The sequence below is a fragment of the Oncorhynchus tshawytscha genome, unplaced genomic scaffold (assembly GCF_018296145.1).
Source record: "Oncorhynchus tshawytscha isolate Ot180627B unplaced genomic scaffold, Otsh_v2.0 Un_contig_12034_pilon_pilon, whole genome shotgun sequence".
NCBI classification, from domain to species: Eukaryota; Metazoa; Chordata; class Actinopteri; order Salmoniformes; family Salmonidae; genus Oncorhynchus; species Oncorhynchus tshawytscha.
This window is the reverse complement of record NW_024609669.1, coordinates 149,000-167,248: the sequence shown is the minus strand read 5'-3', so window position 1 is coordinate 167,248 and position 18,249 is coordinate 149,000. Positions and strand designations below refer to the sequence as shown.

General features: G+C 41.3%; 1 pseudogene; it reads left to right on the top strand.

Annotated features, from left to right (window-relative positions):
• Positions 1-72: 72 nt before the first annotated feature.
• Positions 73-16,805, top strand: LOC112239694 (annotated as a pseudogene).
• The last annotated feature ends 1,444 nt before the right edge of the window (positions 16,806-18,249 follow it).

Genomic DNA, 18,249 nt, shown 5'->3' with positions numbered 1-18,249 from the left:
ATTTACCTGGCAGGGGAGAACTGTTTTACAAATGCTTGACAATAAAATAGTTAAGTTATACCTAAAAGAGAATTGTTAACAGAATGACTGCGACAGATGAAACATATTTGTGGAGAGAGAAGATTGAGGAGAAGCTCAAACGGGTAACGTTAGGCTCGCTGGCTAGTTACAGTAGCTAGCCTTAGCAAATCAAGTTATCATCCATGAACTAGGACTAACGTTAGCAGCTGTAGCTTGTATCTAGTAACATGCCTGGGTTAGGGTGTCATTCAGACCACACAATGGCTAGTGAACACTTCACATGTCTGTCCAAATATTATATGACATTGCTTGCTAGAGTAGTAGACTTACTAACGTTTTGACTATTTGTATGAGAACTCACTGTAGCCTCATTAAATGCGACAATAATATGTAAGGAGAGCTAACGTTAGCCAAATTAGATGAAACTAGCTAGCTACCAATCCGTTTTCTTCTCAAGGATCAAGATCTGCTGACATTCGTTAGCGACAGCCTCAAAAGAAGTGATCAGCTGACTGAAGGCATGGTAAGATTAATCTGAAATCAAAGAACTTGAATCCTCTTACCTAAGCTAGCTAACTGTTAGCTACCTGACTTGTGTTCAACTAAAGTTACTGTGTCACAGATATGAATTAAATCAGTGCTTGAAATGGGCCGGAGCTCACTGGAACTGAGTACCACACCTCAAATGTGCTACTACTTGAGTTCTTACAGAATATTATTAGCTAAAACGTATTGGTGAGTTAATGTTTTGAATTGCAAATGAAGTAGAGTTCAAATGCCATGTCTTAAGATAGCTTCAGTTCTATGCAAGCTTTAACGTGAGACAGTGTAGCTCAAGGTGTGGTGTCCTAGGTGTCCATTCTCTCGTCGTTGGAGGGCCGTTTGGAGCACCTGGAGAACTCAGTCATTCCCATGCACGACAGCACACAGAACCTACTGCAGCTGAAGGGGACAACGCAGAAGACATTATTCTACCTGGACGATGCCATCAGCCATTACCAAGCCGTCCGAGACACAGACAAGGTCATCATACAGGGGTGAGAGTAGGGAGAACGATGTAACACTCACACAAGCCCCATATTTGACCTCGTATACCCTATTCACAATACTGTGTGGAGTTGGCCTGCACTGGCCTGGTTAGATTACATTTAGTTGCTGGAATTATACTGGAAAAGGACAATGATCCAAGCCAGCACAGTTCGTATTGAGAAACCACGAGAGAGTGAAAAGAGTACTACTGATGTTCTGTTAATTGAGGTTCAGTATGATGTTCTGTTAATAGACGTTCAGTATGATGTTCTGTTAATGTTCTGTTAATTGAGGTTCAGTATGATGTTCTGTTAATAGAGGTGCGGTGTGATGTTCTGTTAATAGAGGTTCAGTATGATCTGTTAATAGAGGTTCAGTATGATGTTCTGTTAATAGAGGTTCAGTATGATGTTCTGTTAATAGAGGTTCAGTATGATCTGTTAATAGACGTTCAGTATGATGTTCTGTTAATAGATGTTCAGTATGATCTGTTAATAGAGGTTCAGTATGTTCTGTTAATAGACGTTCAGTATGATGTTCTGTTAATAGAGGTTCAGTATGGGTCAAGGGAGAAGGAGAGGGAGAATAGTCATATTTGTGTCAACTATGTGTTTCCAATACATGACTGATCAGCTGATAATTTCTGTATGTACATGTGTTTCTTTGCAAAGGCCTACAGGAAGACTTTCTGACTATCTAGCCTGTGTTCACCGACTCAAGAAAGCAGAGGAGTACTTTCAACAGGAAGACCCGGACGGGCCTGAACTGAATATGCTGGTAACACTGTCTTCATGTATTTCTGTTGCCATCTCTAATTCAATCAAGCCAGGTTCTCTTTGTAGAAGTATGAATACTATCAAACAGTTGGACAAGAGAATAGAGTATGCTTCGCTTCAGTGAAAGGGTGCTCATTAATCACAAGATGCCTTATTTTACTAGAAGATATGGTCGCTATTAAATCTTAAATCACTACAGTCACTATCCAGCTGTTAGATTTAAATCACTATATAGACACTATCCAATAACTGTTAGATTTAAATCACTACAGTCACTATCCAATAACTGTTAGATTTAAATCACTATATAGACACTATCCAATAACTGTTAGATTTAAATCACTATATAGACACTATCCAATAACTGTTAGATTTAAATCACTATATAGACACTATCCAATAACTGTTAGATTTAAATCACTACAGACACTATCCAATAACTGTTAGATTTAAATCACTATATAGACACTATCCAATAACTGTTAGATTTAAATCACTACAGTCACTATCCAATAACTGTTAGATTTAAATCACTATATAGACACTATCCAATAACTGTTATTAGATTTAAATCACTTCATAGTCACTATCCAACTGTTAGATTTAAATCACTATATCCAATAACTGTTAGTTCCTCCGATTTGAACGTACAGCACACACTGAGTGTACAAAACATGAACCCCTGCTCTGTCCTTGCCATAGACTGACCAGGTGAAAGCTACGATCCTTTATTGATGTCACTTGTTAAATCCACTTCAATCAGTGTAGATGAAGGGGGGGTGACAGGTTAAAGAAGGATTTTTAAGCCTTGAGACAAGCTAGACATGGATTGTGTATGTGTGCCATTCAGAGGGTAAAAGGCAAGAAACAATATTTAAGTGCCTTTGAACGGGGTGTGGTAGTAAACTAAGATCTCTAAACCACAGTTGGGTTCAATTTCAGGAAGTCCCCTAAAATTCTCATTTCAATTCTCTTCAATGCTTTTCAATGAGGAACATTTGGAATAGGAACTGACATTTGGTTTACTTTCTAAATTGACTGGGTTTGAAATGGAATTGACCCCAATACTACTCTATCTGTTTTTGCAGAGAGGTCGTTTAGAGAGTGCCAAGTCACAGCTGGAGTCCGAGTTCCAAGTCCTGTTGGGGCGCTACAGCAAGCCAGTGCAGACAGTCAGAATCCTGGATGTCCTGGACAAAAAGTCACTGAATGGGTCTGCAGGCGGAGTGGAGGAGGTACAACTCATACCCCAAACTAGGCTTCAGGACATCATCTCCATCTCCACCTGGCTGATAGGTAAGGTAGTGGTGCTGCCCATCTCCACCTGGCTGATACTGTAGGTAAGGTAGTGGTACTGCCTGTTCACCTGTAGTATGTCTGTCACGAACAGGAGGAGGTCCCTACTCTCAGCATTCTTGTCCATGTTGTAAACCAGGGTTGGGGTCAATTCCAGTAAATTCCAGAAGTACACTGAAATTCCAATTCACTTCAATGCTTTTCAGTGAGGAAAATTTGCAATTGGAATTTGTTTTTTAAAACTTTCTAAATGAAATTGATCCCAACCCTGGTGTAAAGTTTAACCACATAATTCAGTGGATTCTTGGGTCGTGTTCTTTAGGAAAAAATAACTATTTGCTTGTCCCTCTGAACCAAACCCTGATGTTAAAGGCAGAGTGCAGCAAATGTTAATGATGTCAGTGTTAATCCAGATGAGGATGCTAATGATGTCAGTGTTAATCCAGATGAGGATGCTAATGATGTCAGTATTAATCCAGGTGAGGATGCTAATGATGTCAGTGTTAATCCAGGTGAGGATGCAGATCTGACAGCTAAGAGGAGAGTCTCTGCCAGCAAATTCAAAACACGGTCACTGGAAAGAAACCCATCCCACCACTCTCTGGGAAAACTGGAGCCCAGCAGCTTTTTCACCAATAAGTCCTACTGCTCCAAACTTAAAACACAGTCTCTAGGCAGAAAGCCATCAATAGAAAACAAGCCATCAATGGACTCTCTTGGAAAACTGAAAGCAAACAGCCTGTTCACCAAGATGATCGGCCTGAAGTCATTTGGTAAATTCAAAACGCTGTCCCTGGACAGAAAGCCATCACTAGACAAGAATCCATCACTAGACTCCCTTGGAAAACTGGAATCCAGTAGCTCTTTCACCAAGGTATCCACCTCAAAGCCGTGCAGCAGACTGAATATTCCCGATATTAGACAACCATCTTTGGAGTCCATCCCATTTCTGCCTAGAGACTCCACCTCCCATACCTTCCCATCTTGCAAACCCAAGCCCCCAGCTTCCACCTCCTACATCCTGCCATACTTCAGACCCAAGCCCAGCTCAGCCTTTGGTAAGTTAAACGCAGCCTTGGTGGCATCTCTTCTATTGAGACGGTGGAGGCGTATCTGTATCAATTAGCTTTCTTAAATATACGTAACTGAACTGACGTTTTGGTGAGGGCCAAGACCCTCCCACATGTCACCTCTGGGGGGGTTTCCCTGACCTCTCCCTGCACAATTATCCTTCACTTCATTGTATATGTTTGTTGTCTCTGTTTCTTTATGTTCTAGGGCTCGTGTATCTGTAACACGGTTTATCTCTGCCACAGCGGACCTAGGATTCGAACCTGCATCCCAACAGCACAACATAAACACCCGTTGCTCCATTGATCAGTGGTCATGGTAATCAGTCGTGCTGTTATTGTTCCACAGACCTCAAGGCCCACTACGCCATGGTGCGCTCCAATCAGTTGGACTGCTCCATGAAGGGTTTGAAGGACCACAAGAGTAGGAACCTCCTCTACCCGGTGTTGCAGAGCAGGCGTGTGGATTCTGCCATCAAGAAGAACAAAAAACAGGTCATGAAAGTCCACCTTGCACACCACCTTCATGATGGTTATACAGTGCCTTGCAAAAGTATTTATCCCCCTTGGTGTTTTTCCATTTTTTTGCATTACAACCTGTAATTGAAATGGATTTTGATTTCGATTTAATGTAGTGGACATACACAAAATATTCCAAATTGGTGATTTTTTTTTTTATTGTTTCAAAAAAGAATAAAACTGAAAAGTGGTGTGTGCATATGTATTCACCCCCTTTGCTATAAAGCCCCTAAATAAGATCTGGTGCAACCAATTACCTTGAGAAGCCACATAATTAGTGAAAGTCCACCTGTGTGCAATCTAGGTGTCACATGATCTCAGTGTGTGTGTGTATATATACACCGGTTCTGAAAGACCCCAGAGTCTGCAACACCACTAAGCAAGGGGCACCACCAAGCAAGCTGCACCATGAAGACCAAGGAGCTCTCCAAACAGGTCAGGGACAAAGTTGTGGAGAAGTACAGATCAGGGTTGAGTTATAAAAAAATATCTGAAACTTTGAACATCCCACGGAGCACCATTAAATCCATTATTAAACAATGTAAAGAATATGGCACCACAACAAACCTGCCAAGAGACTCAAGGACCAGGCAAGGAGGGCATTAATCAGAGAGGCCACAAAGAGACCAAAGATAACCCTGAAGGAGCTGCAAAGCTCCACAGTGGAGATTGGAGTATCTGTCCATACACTCCACAGAGCTGGGCTTTACGGAAGAGGGGTCAGAAAAAAAGCCATTGCTTAAAGAAAAAAATAAGCAAACGTTTGGTGTTCGCCAAAAGGCATGTGGGAGGTTCCCCAAACATATGGAAGAAGGTACTCTGGTCAGATGAGACTAGAATTTTGCTTTTTGGCCATCAAGGACAATGCTATGTCTGGCACAAACCCAACACCTCAAGAACACCACTGTTTTTCATCGGCAGGGACTGGGAAACTGGTCAGAATTGAATGGAGGTTCACCTTCCAGCAGGACAATGACACTAAGCATACTGCTAAAGCAACACTCAATTGATTTAAGGGGAAACATTTAAATGTTTTGGAATGGCCTAGACCTCAAAGCCCAGACCTCAATCCAATTGAGAATCTGTGGTGTGACTTAAAGATAGCTAGTCAGTTTTGCCTTGAAGTATGGGCAAAAATCCCAGTGGCTAGATGTGCCAAGCTTATAGAGACATACCCCAAGAGACTTGCAGCTGTAATTGCTTCAAAAGGTGTCTCTACGAAGTATTGTTTGTTTTGTCTTCTTTCTTGTTTGTGTCACAAGAAAAAATATTTAGCATCTTCAAAGTGGTAGGCATGTTGTATAAATCAAATTATACAAACTCCCCAAAACATCTATTTTAATTCCAGGTTGTAAGGCAACAAAGTAGGAGAAATGCCAAGGGGGTGAATACTTTCACAAGCCACTGTAGACACAGTTACAGGGGATGCTTTTCTGTTTGCACATTCTTTTGTGAACATATTACTAAGCATGCCATGGATCCAGGTTTCCCTAAAATAATTACCCTTTATTTCTTATATCAAAGTACTTCCTGGTTATATATAGGACTCTATATCAAACTTCCTTGTAGAATAAAGGATTCCTTATATCAAGGTACTCCCTGGTTAAATACAGTTTTCATTAAACTATAGATAGATGATATGTAATGTTAATGATATTTCCATGGCACTCACCCTTTCACTCCTGTCTTGTGTCACTAGGGGGGGACAGCATATTACACGTTGAGATTGAGACCTACATGGCCTGCATCACAGCCTTCTTGTCCCTGGCCAAGAGTGAATACACCATGGTGTCCAAAGTCTTCCTCTGAACTGCTCCAATACCTTTGAAACTCTCATCCAGGTCAGAAGTGAAGGATATTAAAATGTGATGAATAAAATATTACAACTTTATTGTCAATGTCTGCACAACTGTGAATGTTTGCTTTTGGCTATTATAAGGCTTCACAGTGGCCAGATGATTCACAAAACAAACAAACATTTCATATGGGGAGCTCTTCATAATGGAGCTCATTACAGGTGTATAACCATCATGGTTATATATACACATGGTTCTACATCTTACACTACCGGGGTGATGTGGATTTATTTGGACTCCCTGGCTGTCGGGTATCTTGATGATTCTAGTTTTAGACCAATGATGTCATTATGTACATGTTATGTACATGGTGTTATGTACATGCTGTTATGTACATGCTGTTATGTACGTGCTATGTACATGGTGTTATGTACATGGTGTTATGTACATAATCTTGCACTGCAGCACTTTTGTACTTTGATTATGAGTTTATTTAATGGTCTTGAGAAGGATGTGCTCATGAGGGTGTTTATTGTCTGTTTTTATGTGGTGAAGCCGAAGACAAATGTCCACATTGTGTGGACAATAAAGTTGTTCTAATTTGTAATTGTAATCTTATTTCCTTCAGGTGGCTCTGAACCAGCTGATCCAGAATGGGGAGAACATCGTGTCCTCTGTCAGACGAGCCTGTTCACGTCACGACTACACAGCCCTTGTCGCCATGTTACCTGTCCTGGGCCGTCTCCTGGAGGAGGACAAAGAGTTTAACACGTTACTAAAGGTGCCATATAATCCTGAGAGGACAGTGTAAAATTGAGCTTTCTCTCTATTGTTGTGTGCTCAGGTGGGTCAGGGTCGGGGTCTTGGTTGGGGACAGGAGGTGTCATGGTCAGTGGTTTTGGGGTCAGGGGGTGATCATGGTTGGGGTCATGCTTAGGGGTGGGGTCAGGGGTGTCATGGTCAGGGGAGTCAGGGTCAGGGTTGGGGTAAATTATATTTAAATTCCAGTCAATTCAGAAACTTAACCAAATTCCAATTCCAGACTTTCCTCCTTGAAAAGCATTGAAGAGAATTGGAATTTCAGTGTTCCTGAATTGTCTGGAATTGGGGTCAGTATACTGAGGGAAATGTACAGTCGTGGCCAAAAGTTTTGAGAATGACACAAATATTAATTTTCACGAAGTCTGCTGTATATACTCCAGAATGTTATGAAGAGTGATCAGATTCTTTGCCATGCAAATGAACTGAATCCCCCCCAAAAATTCCCACTGCATTTCAGCCCTGCCACAAAAGGACCAGCTGACATCATGTCAGTGATTCTCTCGTTAACACAGGTGTGAGTGTTGACCAGGACAAGGCTGGAGATCACTCTGTCATGTTTACTGAGTTCGAATAACAGACTGGAAGCTTCAAAAGGAGGGTGGTGCTTGGAATCATTGTTCTTCCTCTGTCTACCATGGTTACATGCAAGGAAACACGTTCCGTCATCATTGCTTTGCACAAAAAGGGCTTCACGGGCAAGGATATTGCTGCCAGTAAGATTGCACCTAAATCAACCATTTATCGGATCATCAAGAACTTCAAGGGGAGCGGTTCAATTGTTGTTAAGAAGGCTTCAGAGCACCTAAGAAAGTCCAGCAAGCGCCAGGACCGTCTCCCTAAAGTTGATTCAGCTGCGGGATCGGGGCACCACCAGTACAGAACTTGCTCAGGAATGGCAGCAGGCAGGTGTGAGTGCATCTGCACGCACAGTGAGGCAAAGACTTTTGGAGGATGGCCTGGTGTCAAGAAGGGCAGCAAAGAAGCCACTTCTCTCCAGGAAAAGGTCAGGGACAGACTGATATTCTGCAAAAGGTACAGGGATTGGACTGCTGAGGACTGGGGCAAAGTCATTTTCTCTGATGAATCCCCTTTCCGATTGTTTGGGGCATCAAGAAAAAGCTTGTCCAGAGAAGACAAGGTGAGCGCTACCATCAGTCCTGTGTCATGCCAACATTAAAGCATCCTGAGACCATTCATGTGTGGGGTTGCTTCACAGCCAAGGGAGTGGACTCACTCACAATTTTGCCTAAGAACACAGCCATGAATAAAGAAAGGTACCAACACATCCTCCGAGAGCAACTTCTCCCAACCATCCAGGAACAGTTTGGTGACGAACAATGCCTTTTCCATCATGATGGAGCACCTTGCCATAATGCAAAAGTGATAACTAAGTGGCTCGGGGAACAAAACATCGATATTTTGGGTCCATGGCCAGGAAACTCCCCAGACGTTAATCCCATTGAGAACTTGTGATCAATCCTCAAGAGGCGGGTGGACAAACAAAACCCCACAAATTCTGACAAACTCCAAGCATTGATTATGCAAGAATGGGCTGCCATCAGTCAGGATGTGGCCCAGAAGTTAATTGACAGCATGCCAGGGCGGATTGCAGAGGTCTTGAAAACGAAGGGTCAACACTGCAAATATTGACTCTTTGCATCAACTTCATTTAATTGTCAATAAAAGCCGTTGACACTTATGAAATGCTTGTAATTATACTTCAGTATTCCATAGTAACATCTGACAAAAAATCTAAAGACACTGAGACAGCAGACTTTATGAAAATTAATATTTGTGTCATTCTGAAAACTTTAGTCCACCACTATTATTATGGCTGACTGTGTGATGTCATGTTTCATATTGCCTGTCAGTGCACAACAAGCGGCACCTTGGCCAAGTTTTCCAAACTCGTTACATCTATGAAGACCCTGGCAGCCAGAGCACTGATGGACTTTTCTGCTCACGTCAAGGTATGACATTCTAACCATTCAAAGATTGTTTTAGTTGGAAGGACTTTGAAATATAGAACATTTCATCATCCAGCAAGGGAACCTCTGACTGGATCATTGTAATGATATGATTTAATCAGACAGACAAGCGGGTGAGTTTCCCAAAAGCTTCATAGCACTGAGATCATTTATTTGGGCCGTGATTGCGTACATTCCAATGACTAAAACGATCTGGAAGCTTTGAGAAACTCAACTCCAAATTGTAATTTTCCCCTTTCTCTCACAGAACAACCCTGATAGGGAGAGTATGTCCAAGGATGGAACGGTGCATGAATTCAACAGCAATGTAACAGCTCTCTTTTCTGATGTTTCCTCTCCATCAGTTTCCATTCAATTAAGTGAATCAGTAATGCCGATGTGCTTATCTAGATTTGTGTAAGGACAAGGGTGTTTTGTTCCAGAGGGGTTTGTTTCCTTATATTTTGCATCATGGGATGCAGACAGAAGACACATGTCAGTTTCTCACTAAATGTAGAATAAAGTATCTTTTATTTTTTATCCCATTTGAACTGACCTAACTAAAGATGTCTAATATGTTAATTGTTCTCTTACTGTCACCAGACAATTCTATTCCTGCAGCAGTTGCTGTCCTTTGCAGATGCTGTTCGGTCCATCCTTTATCCTCATGATGTAGACAGTGACACAGTAACTATGGAGGTGTCCAGTAGTGTTCAGGTGGACGTTCAACATGACACTGGTACGGTGTTTCTCTTTGTTTATTAGATTGAGTTTTCGGTTACAAAACTAGATGGTTATTAGATGGTTGGTTTTTCCTCATTGAGATAAGATGTGTAGATATAGAATTGTTTTGTTCACCAGATGCAGATGAATCAGAAGAACAGCCATCAGACAGTCAGGAGTCCAAGGGGAATGACAATCAGAGAGCACTGAGTCCTTATGTCTGTGAGTGTTCAACATGGCTGTGTCTAATATCCAGAATGACCTTTGACAAGGGCAAGACGCTGAACCGTTTGGTCTTAAGGCGTCCGCATGCTTCAGTTCAGCTGGCGGCTAGCCGAAGTCGAGTGGGCTCGCATACCTTCGCTTAAAAATTATTTTAAAAAGTGGCAATAGTACGGTTTGTCCATTTTGAGACACCGTAGACAGTTTACACTTCCTCAAAATAATCAAATCAAATTTTATTGGTCATATACACATGGTTAGCAGATGTTAATGCGAGTGTAGCGAAATGCTTGTGCTAGGTCCAACAGAGCAGTAATATCTAACAAATTCACAACAACTACCTATACACACAAATGTAAAGGGATGAATAAGAATATGTACATATAAATATATGGATGAGCGATGGCTGTGCGGCATAGGCAAGACGCAGTAGATGGTATAGAGTACAGTATATACATATGAGATGAGTAATGTAGGACATGTAGACATTATTAAAGTGACTAGTGATACCTTTATTAAATCCATTTATTACATTTATTGGCCAGAGATTTGAGTCTGTATGTTGGCAGCAGCCTCTTCATGTTAGTGATGGCTGTTTAACAGTCTGATAGCCTTGAGATAGAAGCTGTTTTTCAGTCTCTCGTTCCCAGCTTTGATGCACCTGTACTGACCTCGCTTTCTGGATGATAGCGGGGTGAACAGGCAGTGGCTCGGGTGGTTGTTGTCCTTGATGATCTTTTTGGCCTTTCTGTGACATCGGGTGGTGTAGGTGTCCTGGAGGGCAGGTAGTTTGCCCCCGGTGATGCGTTGTGCAGACCGCACCACCCTCTGGAGAGCCTTACGGTTGTGGGGGAGCAGTTTCCGTACTATGCGGTGATACAACCCGACAGGATGCTCTTGATTGTGTTTGTGAGTGTTTTAGGTGACAAGCCAAATTTCTATTCAGAATTTATCTAAGATAGCTCAAGAATTATGTCATTAATTTGCACGTTTTTGCAGAGATCTTAGTTGCGCAACTTTACATCTAACTAAGATGTTTGGTGCTGTTTCTCAATGAAAAATATGCATAAACGAGTCGTCTCTCATTGTATGACAACAAAGACTTTACTGAAGAATCCCTACTGTTGACCAATCACAGACGAAGGGGGTGTAGACTTCAGCTACCGACTTCAGCCTGCCTCAAGAAAAAAATGTGTGTGCCCGAACAACTGAAAAACCCTTGCAAGTACAAAAACGAAGAAAACGTCACAAAATGTTGTCATAATATATGCACAAACTCTTCCGAACTGTTTTGGCTGGGAAGCATGCGGACGCCATTAAGCTAAGGCAATATGCTGGCTTCTGGCTTTTGGCTCCAAAGAAAGTAAATTCGATACTGGAGGTCCCATAATCTACTTTCACCCCTGATTATGAGTCAGAATCAGCTACAGGTGGTGTTTAGTTCAGGTGACTGCCCCCATGTGGTGGTTATGTGGTTTGCATGAGGAACCTTGACTGCCACCATGTGGTGGCTACTGCTGCCCCATGTGGTGGCTATGTGGTTTTACATGAGGAGCCTTGACTGCCCCATGTGGTGGCTATGTGGTTTTACATGAGGAGCCTTGACTGCCACCATGTGGTGGCTATGTGGTTTTACATGATGTTCATGATTTCCCTTTTCCAGGTAAAGTGCTGGAACATCTCCAGTACAACCTACAGAGTAAGGCCAAGGTGTACGAGGACCACGCTCCGGGGCCATCTTCCTCCTCAACAACTACAACTACATCCTCAAGTCAATGAAGAAGTAGGCCCTCTCTTTGTACATTTCCAGTGGTGTTAGCTGTAATATTCAGTGTGGATGAACCATTGCTTGAGTCTGGCATTAGGGCCTTGCATATTAATGAACAAGGTGTTGTGAAAAAATTCTTACACAGGGACACTCAAAGCAATCTTAAATGAACCATTGTTTATTGTCAGCGCGCTGGAGAGGTTCCAACCAACTCAATGCACCATTGTACACATGTCAATCAGGTGCTCTGCCTGGGCAGTCCCCGCAGTTGTCTTATATATGACTATACATAGACAAGTTATATTTGCATGATTTAGCATAATTCATTAATCATTACCATCTTGTTTCATTCATGTGACCGGTCAATACTGGTTCATAACATGTTACTGACCAATACTGTTTCATAACATGTGACAGACCAATACTGTTTCATAACATGTGACAGACCAATACTGTTTCACAACATGTGACAGACCAACACTGGTTCATAACATGTGATAGACCAACACTGTTTCATAACATGTGACAGACCAATACTGTTTCACAACATGTGACAGACCAACACCTCACAAGGCCTCTTTCTCTCTAAGCTGAAACCTTGAAACTGAGATCTTTTTTGTTTGTTCTCAAAACATGGTAGTTCGTTCGCAAAACACGATCTGGGCGTACTGCCAAATTGCAGCTACTGATAGGTGATTTGTACAGTCAGCCACTTGCGTGAACGCAGAAATTGGTTTGTAGAACAGCAGATGAATAGAGCACAGAAATTAGTTATAAGATAATGTTTATTAGGCAACAAATGGAAGAAAACAGTCAAACAGGGAGGGGAGGGACCACCTGGAATTAAGAAATGAGAAACGCACATTTTATTTTTCAGTTACAAAACATTTTTAAAACTTTTTCTGTGGCGTGCCCTAATGAATACGAATCTGGTCATGCAGTTTACCAGAATGCGTTCCAGAACAGTCCGGAACTATAATAAATCTTCATTTGAGACATTAGAGATCCCTAAGGTTGAGATATAAACTAGGCCTACACAACAAAATTATCACTCAAAGTGACCTACATTTTGACTTTCCATGTACTTTAGTTCAGGGTTGTAAGTGAATTTGTCACAGCTCACAGGGGTGGCAGACTAGCTATGACAGGGACATCTACCTGCAGGTCATCTCTGTTTGAAGTGGTTAAAACCAGCGGCAGGGATCCGGAGGTTGAGTACGGGAACTGATTGAGCAACAGAAGCAGGTGTACCAGCACAGGTGAGGGACCAGGAATCCAGAGGAGGAAGAAGGGAGTGATGGAATCTAACATTGTCTAACATTAGTCCTGATCATTATGTATTATTAGAAGAGACTAGCTGCCTCCCGCTAGCCTGAAATCCACAGCCTTTTCTGCTAACATTCCACTTTTTGTACTCCCTGTCATTGCTAAAACATGTTTTGCATGACAAGGAGTGGAATGATGACAGGAACAGATTGGTAACCAGGTTAGCATACTGCCCTTTACGGCTGGTGAATCATTGTAAATCATTAAATGCAACTTCCTCCTCAAAATGATATTCATCTGTTCAGCTTTTCGGCCTCTGGATATGCTGCTAATATTGTCAACTCTGGAATATTTTAAAAACACCCATATCTCCTGTGAGATCCTGGCACTTGCTTTCCCTTGGAAATGTAATGTTTTGAATCAAATTCCCCCCTCTCTGGTGTGGGTTGACTAATCTACCAGCTCATGTTTGTTGCCTAGGTTTATGATATTATAATATAGATTATACGGTGGTCATACATGCTCATGACAAGTGTTATAATGCATTATAACTGCATCAAAATCCATTATAACTGCATCATAATGCATTATAACTGCAGGCTTTAAGTGAAGCATTACCATTACTTCACACGGGGACAATGCTACATTAAATCAAGTATCTTATGCTACAACTTGAATACAATGTATTTGTTACATGCTTCGTAAACAACAGGTGTAGATGAACAGTGAAATGTTTACTTGTGGGACCATCCCAACACTGCTGAGAGAAATAATAGGAAAATAATAACACGAGGAATAAATCCACAATGAGTAACGATAACTTGGCTGTATATACGGGGTACCAGTACCAAGTCGATGTGCAGGGTACGATGTAATTGAGGTAGAGAATAAACACTAACAGCAGTGTATTAGATAAGTCAAAAGAGTTCATGCAAAACGGGCCAATGGAGATAGTCCTGGTACCTATTGGTTAACTTTTTTACTATTTAGCAGTCTTATGGCTTGGGGGGTATAAGCTGTTCAGGCTTGTTGGTTCCAGACTTGTGGGCAGTCCAATGAATGATTATGCTACTGAACATGACTGATCTGTGCAGTGAATGTGTGTTGCAGTTGGTTGAAGGTGACCGAGTGCCTGACTGAAAAGAATCTGCCCACCTTTAAGCCAGGTGACAAGGTGAGGGTAGATGTTTTGATACTGTATATTAAATTAAAAGGAGATGTATCAAATTACACTATCTACCTTTAAGTGGATTTGCTTGTTTTATTCAAACCTAATCACACCTTTTCTATTCTTCATATGTCATCACCATCGGGCTTCAGTTGAAAGAAAAAGACTGTCAGGTGATTAAAGACAAGTTCAAGGTAAGACAAGGAGGCCAGATTCCTCAATGTACCTAAAGGATCTGTTTCAGTACTAGTGATGGGGGGTCGATACAGATAAATATCGAGGTATTATCTTTGACGATATAACGTATCGTTTTGACAATACCGCAATATTATATTTGTGCTAGTTGGTTGTTCCTGCACTAAAACTCCAGTATGTTTCCTTCATAGCTTGTTCTCCATCTTCATTTTAAATAAGGCGCCAATTTATTAGGGAAACAATTTGTTTTCAGCACTTTTTTATTTCCATGACTCATCAAAACTAGTTTTCTCATGTCTGTCTCTCGTCTCAGCAGCAGACATATGGTGAGCAATATGTTTGGAACATCGAATCGCAATAAAATCACAGTATCGAATAGCAATACATATAGAATCATTAGAATCACAATACATATAGAATCATTAGAATCACAATACATATAGAATCATGAGAATCACAATACATATAGAATCATTAGAATCACAATACATATAGAATCGTGAGAATCACAATACATATAGAATCGTGAGAATCGCAATACATATAGAATCGTTAGAATCGCAATACATATAGAATCGTGAGAATCACAATACATATAGAATCATTAGAATCACAATACATATAGAATCATGAGAATCACAATACATATAGAATCATTAGAATCACAATACATATAGAATCATGAGAATCACAATACATATAGAATCATGAGAATCACAATACATATAGAATCGTTAGAATCACAATACATATAGAATCGTGAGAATCGCAATACATATAGAATCATTAGAATCACAATACATATAGAATCATGAGAATCACAATACATATAGAATCGTGAGAATCGCAATACATATAGAATCACAATACATATAGAATCATGAGAATCACAATACATATAGAATCATTAGAATCACAATACATATAGAATCATGAGAATCACAATACATATAGAATCATGAGAATCACAATACATATAGAATCATTAGAATCACAATACATATAGAATCGTGAGAATCGCAATACATATAGAATCATGAGAATCACAATACATATAGAATCATTAGAATCACAATACATATAGAATCGTGAGAATCACAATACATATAGAATCATTAGAATCACAATACATATAGAATCATGAGAATCACAATACATATAGAATCATGAGAATCACAATACATATAGAATCATGAGAATCACAATACATATAGAATCATTAGAATCACAATACATATAGAATCATTAGAATCACAATACATATAGAATCATGAGAATCACAATACATATAGAATCATTAGAATCACAATACATATAGAATCGTGAGAATCACAATACATATAGAATCATGAGAATCACAATACATATAGAATCGTAATACATAACATATTGGCACCTAAGTATCATGATATTATGGTATGGTGAGGTCCCATGGCAATTCCCAGCCCTAATCAGTACCTCTACACAACAACCCTTATTCATACTCACAAACAGAATGATCATAAACGTCTAAACCCAACATGTCAGCTTATTTTATATTTTTAGATGTTATATATTTTATGACTGCTGCAAGATGAATTGCCTCTTTGAGGACATTAAAGTTTTTTAATCTGAATGTCAGCTTAGTATTTATGGGGCACCGTTTGTGACATGCTATATTTATGGACACCAAAGATTGTAATGTTTGCATTTTCTGTTACAAAACAGTGCCCTCATATGTGATAACATGACGGTCCCCCAAAAAAATGATATGACCTTTGACCTCATGTCGTCCAGAGCTTCAACGAGGGCCTGGAGGAACTGTATAAGGCTCAGAAAGCGTGGGCCATCCCAGACAGAGAGCAGCGCCAGGCCATCTGTCAGGCCCAGAGAGATGGTGTCCAAGGCCTACACAGCCTTTCTGCTGAGGGGAGTCATGGCATATCACAGAGCTTATGACTGGAGACTGCTGCTGCATTCAGAATCAACCCCTATTCCCTAGCTCTTACTTCATAGCCCCTATACCCTACTCCCTAGCCCTTACTCACTATTCCACTGTTCCTAGCTCTTACTTCATAGCCCCTATACCCTACTCCCTAGCCCTTACTCACTATTCCCTAGCTCTTACTTCATAGCCCCTATACCCTACTCCCTAGCCCTTACTCACTATTCCCTAGCTCTTACTTCATAGCCCCTATACCCTACTCCCTAGCCCTTACTCACTATTCCCTAGCTCTTACTTCATAGCCCCTATACCCTACTCCCTAGCCCTTACTCACTATTCCCTAGCTCTTACTTCATAGCCCCTATACCCTACTCCCTAGCCCTTACTCACTATTCCCTCTTAGCTCTTACTTCATAGCCCCTATACCCTACTCCCTAGCCCTTACTCACTATTCCCTAGCTCTTACTTCATAGCCCCTATACCCTACTCCCTAGCCCTTACTCACTATTCCCTAGCTCTTACTTCATAGCCCCTATACCCTACTCCCTAGCCCTTACTCACTATTCCCTAGCTCTTACTTCATAGCCCCTATACCCTACTCCCTAGCCCTTACTCACTATTCCCTAGCTCTTACTTCATAGCCCCTATACCCTGCTCCCTAGCCCTTACTCACTATTCCCTAGTTCTTACTTCATAGCCCCTATACCCTACTCCCTAGCCCTTACTCACTATTCCCTAGCTCTTACTTCATAGCCCCTATACCCTACTCCCTAGCCCTTACTCACTATTCCCTAGCTCTTACTTCATAGCCCCTATACCCTACTCCCTAGCCCTTACTCACTATTCCCTAGCTCTTACTTCATAGCCCCTATACCCTACTCCCTAGCCCTTACTCACTATTCCCTAGCTCTTACACTCTAGCCCCTATACCCTACTCCCTAGCCCTTACTCACTATTCCCTAGCTCTTACACTCTAGCCCCTAGCCCCTACTCCCTAGCCCTTACTCACTATTTCCTAGCTCTTACACTCTAGCCCCTACTCCCTAGCCCTTACTCACTATTCCCTAGCTCTTACTTCATAGCCCCTATACCCTACTCCCTAGCCCTTACTCACTATTCCCTAGCTCTTACTTCATAGCCCCTATTTCCTACCCTACTCCCCTAGCCCTTACTCACTATTTCCTAGCTCTTACTTCATAGCCCCTATACCCTACTCCCTAGCCCTTACTCACTATTCCCTAGCTCTTACTTCATAGCCCCTATACCCTACTCCCTAGCCCTTACTCACTATTTCCTAGCTCTTACACTCTAGCCCCTACTCCCTAGCCCTTACTCACTATCCCCTAGCTCTTACTCTCTAGCCCCTACTCCCCAACTACTCCTGTAGATCTGTGCGGATTGGATGGATACAAGCATTATGGTAATACCTTCATCTTGCCTTCTGATTGGCCTAGTGAAAATGTTGTCGTATTGCTTCTACCTATCCAATCCTCTTAGATCTGCAAGGGTGGCTAGGGAATAGGGGGTTCATTTGGAATTCAGCACACATAAGGTGGTTGAATAACTGATTTCAAATATTGTAGGTGAAACTGGGATGTCCCATGTATGTTTGGTACAAGACATGGGTTATTTTATTCACCACTGTCCAATATTGATGTGCAGTAAGAATTTCATACAGAACGCTGGT